We start from the raw sequence: 14,183 nt of genomic DNA on the forward strand, positions 1-14,183 counted from the left end.
TGCTTTGCAGGGGGTTGGACTGGCTGATCCTTGGGGTCTCTTCCAACTCTACAATCCTTTGGTTCTATGAATAAAGCCAAACTGGTACCTGGGAATAATCTACTATGGGGCAGAGCCAGAAAAGAAACTGGCAAGGCCCCCGCTTCTTATCACTTACAGCTGCGCTATGAAACTACTCAAATCTTAATCATTTGTGATCTGCAGTCTGTTCTGCATAAGGACACCTTCCCTCTCATAGACCTTGCGTGGCAGGTATCTATTTCCTGCTCCTGAACCTCAAAGAGCTTACTGCTCAGCAGCAACAGGCCTGAGAACAAAGATGTACACACAGAGAGCAGCCACTGTGGTCAGCCCACACCCATCACGGCCCTCAGGAGGCCGCTCAAGCAGGAATGTGGCCCTTAAGATGGAAAAGGTCTTCACTGGCTGGCAGCAGCAGTTCTTTAGGGTTTCCAGCTGCAGCCTTGCTCAGCCCCACTTGGCACTGCTGGGGACTGAACTGGGCATGCTCTGTGTTCATTGCAGGTGCCCAGCCCCTGAGCTACAACTCTTTTCTCCTTTGTCCCTGCTGAGAAGGCAGCTCTTCCTCTCTGGCAAGAGTCACAGGGCTGATTCTTAGGGGTGCTAGAGATAGCAACCTCTATCTTGACCACCTCACTAAGCTTTCCATACACAGCAGGGGTGGGGAACCTTTTTGGCCCAGTGGACCAGCTCTTATCTTCCCCAACCCTGCAGGCCAACTTTGAAATATGGGTGGGAACAGTGGCGTAGCGTGGGGGGTGCAGGGGGGCCCGGCCGCACCGGGCGCAACATCTGGGGGTTAGGGTTAGGGGGCGCAAATCCACGGGTTAGGGGGCGCAAATTACTTGCCTTGCCCCGGGTGCTGACAACCCACGCTACGCCATTGCGTGGGAACGCCTGCCTGTCAATCATCTGATATTACAGTGACATCAAGTTTAACCCACAGGGCAGACCAAGGTTGGCAGAGTGAACTTGCACTCATGTCCAGTTTGTGGGCTTCTGACGGGTATCTGGTTGGCCCCACGGCAACAGGATGCAGGACTAGATGGGCCACTGGCCTGATCCTGCAGGCTTGTCTTAGCTTCACCCAGCAGGACTGAATTCTCTGCTGATGAGTGGAGACTTCAACCTTGCTCTCTGCAGGGGTTTGAGCAGGATTTAACCACCCTCTCATCAGCTGCTTTGATTGCACGAACCAGTTTCCTGTGGGGAACTGGTGGTGGGTGCAGCCAATGCAGAACTGAACCCCACCACACTGCCCATTAAGGGGGTGTCAGTTGACGGACAGCTAGTTGTGGTTTTACTAAAGGGCCCTCATGGGTCAAATTAGACTGTGTCAGCCCAAGATGGCCTGTGAGCCAGAGGTCCTGCCCCCCCCCATTACATAGGAACACAGACTTATACTTCCAGACCCTTGGCTCATCCAGTATTGTCAACCCTGACTAGCAGCAGTCCTCCAAGATTTGAGGCAGGGAGCCTAGCACAACCCTCCCTGATTTAGCTAAGTGGTGCAGCTGCCTCTGCCAATGCCCAGCCCTTTTCTGATTCAGCGACCGTTACAGGGAAAGCACCCTTTCCTTAGTTCAGAAGACTGAACCCACTTTCTCAGTCTACACACACCCACACTCACATCCCAGCCCCACCAAACACACAAACAGCACTTCTAAAAATACACACCTGCCTTCCTTTTCCAATGTGTCAATACCAGCAAGATAAAGGCTATAATAAAGTCCCTTTCAATTACTGTTGTTTGCAGATCTTGGGCCTTGATGCTGTTGCAAAGGCAACCCGGCCCGTCATGAGGCACCAGGTGGATTGCTGGGCAGCAGAGCACACCGGAAGCCAGCAGGAGGGATGGGCAGCAGGGAGTGGAGCACTGGCAACTCTCTGAAGTATCTTTAAAATAAGAGACCACCAATACTGCAGCATCTTGCAGGGAGTTGTACACCCTTAACATGCCTGAGTTGCAAAGAGGCCCAGCTGATTTCTTGATCATGCAACACAAGGGCTGCATTTGGAGGCTGCTGGTGAAATAAGCTCCTCTCTATACCTCCCAAGCACCATCAGTGCTATATTCTGCTTTTGGTCAACTCTCGCACAGCCACATATTGGGCAGTGCCTGTGACATCAATGATAGCAATGGAGGCAGTATGTCCGAATACCAGTGGCCGGGAATCACATGCAAGGAAAGAGCACTGCTGCGGCACTCATGCCCATTGGGACATCTGGTTGGCCAATGTGAGAACGGGATGTTGGACCTTTGGTTTGATCCAACAGGGTTCCACCATTGAGCTATGGCTCCATAACTAAAAGCTTTGCAAGGACCTCCAGTGTCAGGAAGCATGGCCCTGAATACCAGTTGCTGTTGCACTCATGTCCTCCTTGTGGCTTCTCATTGGCTGCTGTGAGAGTAGGATGCAGGATGGTCCCCCTTTGGCCTGTTCAGCAGCCAGACTCTTCTGATGTTCTTAAGATAACTCAACTGGCTCATCCCTGTGCAATTACAGGACTTTTAAATGGGGGGCTTTTAATTTGCTTTTCAATATTTTATACAGTCGTGCCTTGGTTCTCAAACAGAATCCGTTCTGGAAGTCCGTTTGACTTCCCAAAACATTCAAAAACCAAGGCACGACTTCCAATTGGCTGCAGGAGCTTCCTGCACTCAATCAGAAACAGTGGAAGCCACATCAGCTGTCTGGGTTCCAAAGAACATTTGCAAACCGGAACACTCACTTCTGGGTTTGTGGGAGCCAAAACGTTTAAGTCACAAGGCGTTTGACAACCAAGGTATAACTATATACAGTTTTGAAAGAACTTTGAGCAGCCCAGTCCCACCTACAGAGATGTCTCACCATTTCCCTTGAAGGATGTTGCCTTCTATCACCACCACCCTGTCTCTCTCCCTTAACTCCCTATTGGGCTTTATAAATATCTCTCTCACCCAAACACTCGTATTTGCATACTTGGTTGTTTGAAGAATGGATCAGGCCTTTCTTGGGAAGTCTAATGCCAAGGATGTTGGCTTGGATATGTGACATGGGCAATTCAACACACCCAGCTCCGCTGCGAATCGAACAAACGGCAACAAACCCACCTAAACAAATTTGAAGCAAGCCTCCGTAGCTGGTCTGGCTAGCATTTCCCCCAGGGAGCTAGGTGGAACACTGATGGACACTGGCCCTGGGACCAACTCCAGCCAGTGAGATCTCTGTTTTCACAAGGGTGCATGCCTTCTATAGACAGCCTTCCTTTAAAGCTCTGCAAGTTATCCCTTCAATAAAGACATAGGCAGGTGCAAGCACTGAATGAGGCCTCATCAGCTTGAATGAGGCTCAGCAGAAATTTAGTCTGGTTTGTTAAAGGATTTATCCCCAGGTAAAAGGCACCCTTGGGGCAAGCCAAGCATAGAATCTTAGAGTTGGAAGGAACCCAAGGGACATCTAGTTCAACTCCCTGCAGTGCGGGAATCTCAGCTAAAGCATCCATGATAGATCGCCATCCAACCTCTGCTTAAAAACCTCCAAGGAAGGAGAGTCCACAGCCTCCTGAGGGAGACTTCCACTATCGAACAGCTCTTCCTATCAGGAATTTCTTCCTGATGTTTAGTCAGAATCTCCTTTCTTGTAACTTGAAGCCATTGGTTTGTCCTATTCTCCAGAGCAGGAGAAAACAAGCATGTTCCCTCATCCATGTGACAGCCCTTAAGATATTTGAAGATGGCTATCATATCTCCTCTCAGTCTCCTCTTTTCCAGGCTAAACATACCCAGCTCCTTCAAGCGCTCCTCGTAAGGCTTAGTTTCCAGACCCTTGATCATCTTGGTTGCCCTCCACTGCACATGTTCCAGCCTGTCAACATCTTTCTTAAATTGTGGAGCCCAGAATTGGATACAGTATTCCAGATGCGGTCTGAGCAAAGCAGAATAGAGTGGTACTATTATTTCCCTTGATCTGGACACTATACTTCTGTAGATACAGCCTAGAATAGCCTTTTTTTGCTGCTGCGTCACAGATCCTGGCTTGTATTTCCCCTTCTTTCAGCCTAGGTGGGGAAATCTGCAAAGGGATTTGGTTGCTTTGTTGTTATTTTACTATCATCATTTTCATTTTAAATAGACCTCTAGTCAAACAAAAAGGGGGGTTGCCACAATATATACCAACAAATGAAGCATAATGCAATCGCAAGAACAAACATTTCAAAACAGTACCCAGCTCAACATGACTGCTACTAAAAGCCAAAACACATCCACACATGGATCACAAAACACAAGAGGTAAAAGCTAAGTCTTTAAGGCCTACTTAACAGTGTCAAAAGTTCCATAGTGGTGGAGCCACCATCAAGAAGGATCTGCTCTGTATTCCTTCTAACCTGATCGTCTGTGGAGGAAGAAGCCTAAGCAGGAGCTCTGAAGTGGATCTTTTGGCAGGGGCAGGTTGATAGGGGTGCAGGCTGCCATTTAAGAATCATGGCCCCAAACTGTTTGAGGCTTTAAAGGTAATTGCCAGCATTTTAAATTGGGTCCGGAAATGAACCGGATGTCAGCAAGGAGGCTATTCCACCAAAGTGGGTGTTGCAGTGCTCTGCAAACCTCCAAAGTGCCTGACCCACCAGAAGGGCTTCATCTGATCATCTTGGTGTCCTAGTGAATCTATATAGGAGAAAGCAGCCTTTCAGATAACCTGGGCCTAAGATGTTTAGGGGCTTTGTTTACCAACAGCAAAAGCTTACATTTGCCCTGATAGTATATCAGAAGCGGTGATACATGCTGGACTCGATGTACTGTGAACAAAGTCCCATTCTTTTGCAAATATTCTTGAATCGCTGAAGCAACATTGAGGGGCGTTGCCGCTCACAATCTCTTTTGGCATACTATGCTTTCAAAATATAATTTGTATTGTTTGGTTACTGATTTACTTGTGATGCCCTCAAGCAAATATACTTCCATGTGTTCTGAATAGTAATCCCCACAATTACTTTCCTTACAATTCAAGTCAATTCAAATAAAATCTCAGCACAAGTGTTTGGGGAACTTTGCGAGGCCACGGTGCCCCATGAAGCTGGACTGGTTCCCTTTCTTGTCGTCTAACTATTTTTAAGGACTTTAAGGACAGTAAGAGCTGTGTGTTCGACAGTGGAATTTGCTGCCAAGGAGTGCGGTGGAGTCTCCTTCTTTGGAGGTCTTTAAGCAGAGGCTTGACAACCTTATGTCAGGAGTGCTCTGATGGTGTTTCCTGCTTGGCAGGGGGTTGGACTCGATGGCCCTTGTGGTCTCTTCCAACTCTATGATTCTATGATTCTATTATTCTAACAGGACTTTGCCTCCCTGAGCAGTTGTGTTCCTTCTGAAGAGATTGTTTTATCTGTGCTGCCTGCCTGCCTCCTATTGCATTTTGCTGTAGCTGACTAAATATTATATTGATACTGCACTTTGTGTTTGTCTAATTCTGATCTCACTTGCTGGTAAGGCAAACAGAGTGATGTGTTAGAAATCGTATCTATAAACAAATGAATAAGTACTCTACAACATAACGTTGGCAAAAATAATAATCAAATAATCGTTTTTCCCCATGTGTTGGCTCAGAGCTATCAAACAATGGGCATTACTCATCAAGCTCTGAAACTATTGGAATAACTAGTCATGTATAAGTTTCGAATTAGTCACACAAGTGCTGAGATAGTAACATTTATTAATCTCATTAGTCATGGCCACCATTCTTCAAGATGGCATCCAAACAACCAAGATTAGAAAAAAGTGACCCAATTCATATCCTACACACCTCAGGAATGAGTTTCAGTTATTTAACAAAGTTCCCTAAAATAATGCACATGTGTGTTAGATCTGTCTTAATTTCAGGGTCGTGGGTTTGAGCCCCACGTTGGGTGAAATATTCCTGCATAGCAGGGGGTTGGACTAGATGACCTGCATGGTCCCTTCCAACTCTACAATTCTATGATTCTATGACTGGCAGGCAGGCACCTCCCATGCACGGAGTTCAAAGCCGGTGGTGCAGGAGATGGACGCCTGGGGGACTTGTAGAGGGGCTATTTTCCAACATGTCCCTTTGCTTGTTGGGTGTGCAGAACTCCTGGCAAATGGTCAGAAGAAACTGGGACATTGCCCCAACCCAATGAGGTTAGGGATACCTGCTTGTTACAGCAGAAAGAAGAGCACAGGACCTGCCCAGAGAGAGGGAAGGCACAGGGTTCTTGTGATAAGCAAAGAGGGCATTGCAGGAAGGAACTTAAGGGTGCTCCCTCCTTCTCGTCTATTTAATAAGGGAGTAAAGGCAGAGATCAGTCATGAAATGTTAGCATGGCCCGAGGAAGTTCTAGAACCCATATTAGGAGGTGCTTTGCTTAGTTCCTCCAAGCTATACCAGGACTTCCTTGGAGACTCTTTTCCAGGCTGAGTCACGGATGAGCGAAGGCTTTAATGCAGAGCGCCAAACTGGACAGGAAATCAACAGAGTTGTTTTTGTCTACCTCCTGCTCTCTGGGAGAGATAAGGCATTGCCAAAGGGCATAAACAGTTGGCAGGGAGAGCGCGTCCTACTCCTTACCGACTGTACCTACCTGTTTTCTTACAGTGTGTACCAGCTGGTGGGCAGCACTGAATTCATTTCTTTATCTCAAAATAAGGAAGCCTCACCACCACCTGAAATCTGTCTGGCTGCCAGAATGCCCACTTCCCTACTGACCAAATAACTTATTTGTTGATAAATGCTTCATTAGACAATTCCGAAAGATGGTAACTCTCAGAATGGAATTTTTGTGGGCCTGTCTGAATATTCATGTATAGCTTTGCTTTTAATTGCAGGTATCTCTGCCCTGTGACATTTGAGTGAAAGGAAAACTAGAAATATGGTAGGAAAATAAGAAAATACACAATAATGGTGGTTTCTCAATCTCTTAAGCTTTGGTGAATCCTTTTCGCATTGAATACCTTCTGAAGGACACCTGTGTGAGGACCACAGAGCATCTGCAGGGTGAAGATCTGGCATGGTGAGCTGGCAGCCTGTAGATCAAACCTGACCTGGCGACACAGCGGCCCCTTTTCTCTGGACTGTGACTTCTCCACCTGGATCTGCATCTCCTCCTTTGTTTGTGTAATATGGGATGGAGATTCCCAGAGTGCCTTTGACTATAAATCTTCTTGCCAACATTCTGGCAGCTACACTTATCTTCCCAATGCCGTAATTTTCCAAATACGTACAAAAGATGCAAATGGGGGTAACCTGAGATATGAAGCAGAAAAGCCAGGTGCCACCCCCTTCCCCAACCCGGCTGCCCTCCAGATGTTTTGGACTACAACTCCCATTGCAAGCAAGCACAACTTGTGGCATTGCACAGCATCACCAAGGATCACAAGGCATAAGAACAGAAAAAGCCTGCTGGATCAGGCCAAAGGGGACCCAGCATCCTATTCTCACAGTGGCCAAACAGATGCCCCAATGGGAAGCCTGCAAGCAGGATTTGAGGACAAGATCATGCTCCTGTCCTGTGGTTTCCAACAGCTGGCATGCCTGCTAAGGCCTTAGCCTAAGGGTCCAGCATCCTGAGAGCCCAACATGAGACAGCCTTAACTCTGCTCTTAAACCAGCAGGGTTAATTTTTAAATCACAAAATGGGTTGTGGCCCAGATGTATCCGCAAAGAGTCTCCTGTCCTCTGGGCTGCACACTTCAGGAGACGCTCAACCAGGATGTGGGGTGGGGGTGGGCAGACGAAGTTCAAGGGAAGCTTGTCTCCTCAGTGTGCTCCTCAAAGGTCCCCTTGGGCCTAAATCTCCAGCTGGGAAGGCAGGGAGCAGGCCAATGAACAAGTAAACACCACCCACGGGGAAAGGCCAAACCTGCTGCCTCTCCTCCCTCTGTTTCCACTTGCATTGGCAAAGCTGTTTATCTCAGCAGCTCTTTTGTGATCTGCTTGGATCACCCTGGCGCCCTGCTGAGTGCCAGTGGTGGTACTGATTCTGGGACTTGACAACCACCTGCCCTCCCTGTTCTTCATCTTGGCATTTGCCTCTTCCCCTTGACCTGTGCCAAAGGGATTGAGAAGGCAAATATTTGTCCAGGAGAGAGCTGGCAGGTTTCCTGTCCAGCAAGATCCCAGCTGTTGAGAAGAACGGCGGCCGCTGTCAACACCAATAACGCACCTGGCTTGCTCTGAAGAGAGGGCTTCTCACCAGGGCCCGACACAGCACTGGGGCAGAGAGGAATGGTCCTGCCCATGTCCTGTGGCCTCCTCAGAGGAGAAGGCAGGGATCAGGAGCACAAACAGCTTGTGGAAATAACAAAACAAGCATCTGTAACTATATGCACACTTAGCCAGCCCCCAACTAAAAATGTTTTTAAAAGTAAGAAGGCAAAAAGGGCTTGGATGCTGACATGTTTGCTTCTTGTCTCCTATTCTCTGGGTCATCATTTGGGGGCCCTGGACTCTGGCCCTGAGGTCCAGTTCTAGCTGCACCCCAAGGATGTGAAGAAGCAAGGGAGAGATGCTGGTCTGAGATGACCTGAAAAGACATTAGTCAAATTTGCATCCAAATCACTTGTTGTAAACAGTACTTCTCAGCCTAATTTCATAAAGGTGACAAGGTGGGGAGGGGGGAACAGGATGAAAAGGGGTGGCCTAGATAGAAAAGTGGGGTTCCCTGCCCACAGTAGCTCTGGCCCTGCCCATGGCTGGATTCAACGCTGCCCATTGCCACTACATGACCCCCAACAGTTCCCTGAAGGGATGTAGCTCTCAGAAGCAAACAAAAGTCCCCTACCATTAGGATAAATCAACATGGCTTGTGGTCTGTTGCAGCCTACTGCAGGCTAGGGTTTCCCGGGTGTTTTGGGTTTGTATCCAAGACCATAGGATGGTGGAGCAGGTGAGAGTTTGTCCAGAACATAGGGAGGGGGCTGGTTGGCAAATGTGAACACTTCTGGTCATCTCTTTATTGTGGAGATGGAAACGGTTCAGAAAAAGGAAAGTAAAATGACCGAGAGGGTGGAGCAACTCCCCTATGAAGAAAGGTTGCCGCCCAGGGGACTTTTTAGGTTAGAGAAAAGGGGGATTAAAAAGTGGCATGATCAAAGTTTATAAAATTATGCCGGGTATGGAGGAAGTGGCTAAAGAAAAGCTACTTTTCTCCTTCTCTCATAACATTTAGATCTCAGTGGGGAAACCCAAGGAAGCTGAATGCTGGAAGATTCAGAGAAGATAAAAGAAAGTCCTTCTTCACACAGTGCAGAGTTAAACCACATAACCATGGATTGTTGAATATTGCTTTATTTGATATAAGTTGTTTATTTTAAAGTTACTGTGACCTTTTTTGTATTGGATCAGATTGTCATTAGGTGTGTGATCTTCGCTGTCTATTTTGTTGTTTCTTCAGCTTGTAAACTGCCTTGTGTCCAGTAATAGAGAAAGGCGGAATACAAATTAAAAGTGAAATGCAATTAAACATGCTCCTATAGGAGGCAGTGATGGCCACATGGCTTCAAAGGGGAGCAATACAAATTCGTGAAGAGGGCAATCAATGGCGACTAGACACAATGGCTATGCTGTCCCTCCATGGGTCATAGGAATGGACTCAAATCCCACTTGTGGGTTTTCCTCTGGGGCATCTGCCCTGTGAGAACAGGATGCTGGACTAGATGGGCCATGATCCAGCAGATGCTCATCTTAACTTCTTAATGCTGTTACAGTATAAGAAAACCCTGCCCCGTGTTTGTGATTTCTACCAGAACGAGAGACTTTGCCACCCAAGTGACAGTGGCGCCTCTGGTTGGTCCCAGCTATCAAGCCAGACTTTGGCACTCGCAGCGAAGGGGACAGAGCCACACAGCTGCCAGGCGTGGACCACATCTGGGGGTGGTGGGTGGGGTGGGTGTTACAGAACCTTTGCTCCCTTCAGAAGTAGGGGAGAGGTCGTGGACCGAAGCCCAGGCAAGGAGCTCCCCCTCAGCATGAGATGTGTACACAAGGCCAGACAGGGAAATATCAAGCCACCTCCCACTTGGCAAATAAATTTGTGTGTGGACAACGCACTTCGTCTCCCGAGGGCTCAGTGAAAGAAACATCCTTTTGTAAACCAAAACAATGCATTATCTGTCAGCAGGAAACAAATAAACCAAGCATAGGTATCGCTGGCCAAAGTACAGGTATTCTGTTCTGCAACGTTCCCATGGGATACCTCAATGAAGGAGGAGGACTCTCTGGGTTTTAAACAGAGGTTGGATTCAGGTTTTTGCAGGGGGTTGGACTTGATGACCCTTGATGTCATTCCCAGCTCTACAATTCTGCAATCCTACGGGGGGCCACCAGTGGGCCACAGACCCCAGTTATGGAACCTCTGGAATAGCTAAGACACAGCTTCTTCTCCTGTACCTCCACCCTCCCAACCACTTTAAGGTGGGAAATCGCAACCAACTAGCAATAATACATAACAAATAGTTTAAAATATTATTGAGTGTCCTGGCTCTGCACAGCTCCACAACATCCTCTGCAGCCAAATCCTCAGAAAGGTTTTCTGATGTGTCCATGCTGGGTATGAAAAGGGTCTTTTGCTTGGGGTCCAATGACGTTGCATTTGTAGCTCAAAGCTTCCCTCCTTCTTCTGGAGTGACGTTCTACATAAAAGACTTGTTGCTGACCTATATTCCAAAAAGAATCAAAATACTATAAAAGGCAATAAAATACAATAAAAGGCAATAAAAACAATTAAAAAGCAGCTGTAAAGACATAATTAAAATAAGCAAAGCAACAGAGGGATGCACATCATGTAGGTCAGGGTCAAGTCATTTACAGAAACAAAACACCTGTTTATTGCACAATTAAATGGTGGGGAAGTGGGTCAGTTCCTTCTCCCCAGCCAACTCCTCTGCCTTCACGTGTGTCATCTTCAGAAAATTTGGTAACCCAAGGAAGAACTCCCAGATGCAATAGGTGCAGGTGGAATTGCAGGAGGAGGTGGGGAAGACTAGGAAATCTGGAATCCCCAAGGCAGCCATGTGACACCTGCCAATCATTTCAACCTCCTGCAACCACCAGGTTTCCTTTTCCAGCTATCAGCTGCTGGCAGATTGGCTGTGATTCCTGCATTGCAGGGGTTTGGACTAGATAACCCTTTGAATCTCTTCCAACTTGACAATTCTATAGTATTATGAGAGCCACTTCCCTGCCTGCTCCTTTTCCCTGTGCCCCCACCCCAACCCTGCAGAGTATATGCAAGCCTTCCCCATCCTAGGGCCATTATGCTGTGAGCTGTCATCCAAAACAGCTGGAGGCCATCAGGCTGGCCCATGCCAAGGGCTTGGCATCTCCCTCTCTGTTTGACTTCCCAGGGCCTCTTCAAAGGCTCTGGCTTTCTAATCCCAAACCCAAACAGGGTGGGTCAGCCCAAGTGAATGACAGCTTTCCCAGCGAAAGTGATTCAGCCGTATCAGAGCAACCATTGTTCTTCAGAACAACAAGAGCAGGAAGGGTTGCTCTGCTCCGGTGAAGGAGGTGGTCATGGCTGAGCAGGGTTCTGGCCTGTTTGAGCCATAAGAGTTCATTGTACCCTAGAGGGCGGATGGCGCCAGGTGCACACTGTAATGTTAAGGACCTACCTTCTCTGTACTAAATAAAGAGATTTCAGGAAGAAGGGAAGCAGAATATGCACCCTTTCCTTTTCCTAGCGACCTCTCTGCTGCTGTATAGCAATGAAGGCTTTGGTGGGTTGGCTCACACCGTCTAATCCAAATCATTATTTTTCCCTGGGGGGGGGGGACCCTTTCCCCACACCCCCAGGAGCCCTCAAACAGGACTACAAGGCTCCTGTTCAAGGCTGGATGGAAGCCTGAATAGGAACACACTTTTTAGAGAATCGGCTTTTACTGCAACTTTGCTGATGGCAGTGGTGGTGGGTCCATTAGGGCAAATGGGGCATGGCCCCACAACTTCAGCTTTGACTCCTCCAAGCTGTGCTGCCTTCTTACGACCAGTCCAGGAGGTAGCCCTGGCTGTCAACTACCTCCTCCTTAAGGATGGGGCCAGCAGTGGGGGAAAGTAAAATCACCGTATTTTTTGCACCATAACACTCACTTTTTTCCTCTTAGAAAGTAAGGGGAAATGTCTGTGCGTGTTATGGAGGGAATGCCTACGGGTGGCGGGGGGGATCTGCTGCAGTCGTGAGCAGAGGATCCATGGTTCCCCTTCCTTCCCTCCTCTGTGGCTCACTTTGAAACAGCAAAGTGGGAGAAGAGCCGCTGAGTGGGGAGGAGAGAGGGACAGAGAGCCTGCTTCTTTAAAGGAACAAAGCAGGAGAGGAGAGGAGCCTCTTACACAAGTGTAAAGCACAGATCCACATGGATCCTCAGAATTTTTGCACTGGGTCACCCCAAATTCACCATCAGATCACATAGCATGTCCATGGCTACATCTTGCACCAAAAAAATCACGCACCCACTGTTGCCTGGGGCCGCAGTGGTGCAAAAACGTGGTTACAATGCATGGATCTACATGGATCCTCAGGATTTTTGCATTGGGCTACTCCAAACTCACTGTCAGATCACATGTCTGTGGCCACAGCATGAACCACAAAAATCATACACCCACTGTTTCATTTAGAATATTTTTTTTCTTGTTTTCCTCCTCTAAAAACTACGTGCGTGTTATGGTCGGGTGCGTGTTATAGAGCGAAAAATACGGTAATTGGCTCTGTCTATCACCGACACTAGCTATTGTTGGCTGCCCCACCAGCTCTGCCTAGTAGGCACCAGGCACCACTGGCTGCAGGTCCCCACTTCTTTTCATTATTGCCTGGAGGTGCACAATGAGTTGGACCTGACTGCAGACAACCTCCCATCCAAGTCTAACACCGGCCACTGAATTGCATCCTTTTGTTGGGAGGGGCACAGATGAATGGTTCCAGAAACCATCAGAGTGGGGCAGCTTTTAAAAGTTTTTTTTGTGGGGAGGGGAAGCAAGGGAGGGGATGTGAAACACGCTCTTCCTTTGCCAGAGGTAGCATGGCAGGGCAGGACAAAATGCGCCATCCCTGTAGCTCTGGCAGGACTCCGAGGACAGCCTGACAAAGCATCACTTTTCAGTTAAGACGACTTTGCAGCTCCTGGCACTGGCATCTCTAAGCACCCCCTGTTCCTGTCCCAGTAAACCTGACCCAGTTTCTCGTCCTAGGACTCTACAAATGTTTTCCTTCTGGGCACTCCAAGCCAAGGTTGTTGGCAGAAGGGAAGTTTTCCATCTGCGGATAACTCCCTTCCCAGGGAATTAATTTTTCTGCCTTGAGAGGCTGAGATGCCACACATGCCCCAGGCTTTCTTGGCCACTGCAGCTAATAAATAAATACATTTCGAAAGAATTGCAGTGTAAGACCAAGTCTGTCTGCTTCCCCTTCCACTATAGGAGGAGAAAATGTTGGCCAAAACTGGACAAAGGCTCACTCCTTGCACTGAGGGTGGGGAGGGGAGATGCTGGTGGCATCCAAGCTTACGGTCACAGCCAAGGGGCCCAGATCAAATAAATAAATAAAAATACTTAACTGAGGTTCTGCTCCCCCCAGCATGAAGCCTGCCCCCTAACATAAATCCTGGCTATGCCTATGGACAGCACCCAGGGGTCAAGTCCCTCCTCTACCAGAAACTGACACCAAAATTTAAACCACTCTCACACCAGATCCTGGGAACTGTAGGTTGTTAAGGGTGCTGGGAATTGTAGCTTTGTAAGGGGTGACGCTGTGGGTTAAACCACAGAGCCTAGGGCTTGCTGATCAGAAGGTCGGCAGTTCGAATTCCCGTGACGGGGTGAGCTCCCATTGCTCAGTCCCAGCTCCTGCCAACCTAGCAGTTTGAAAGCACGTCAAAGTGCAAGTAGATAAATAGATACCACTCCGGCGGGAAGGTAAACGGCATTTCCATGCGCTGCTCTGGTTCACCAGAAATGGCTTAGTTATGCTGGCCACATGATCTGGAAGCTGTACGCCGGCTCCCTTGGCCAATAAAGCGAGATGAGCGCCACAACCCCAGAGTCGTCTGTGACTGGACCTAATGGTCAGGGGTCCCTTTACCTTTACCTAAGGGGTAAGTTACAGGAGTTGGAGGTGCTTTAAATGTACCATGTGTGTGCAGCCTGTATGCAGCTTTGGGTATTATTAGTACTGTAATAAGT

This window comes from Podarcis liolepis (assembly GCF_965112155.1).
Source record: "Podarcis liolepis genome assembly, chromosome: 14".
Taxonomy (NCBI): domain Eukaryota; kingdom Metazoa; phylum Chordata; class Lepidosauria; order Squamata; family Lacertidae; genus Podarcis; species Podarcis liolepis.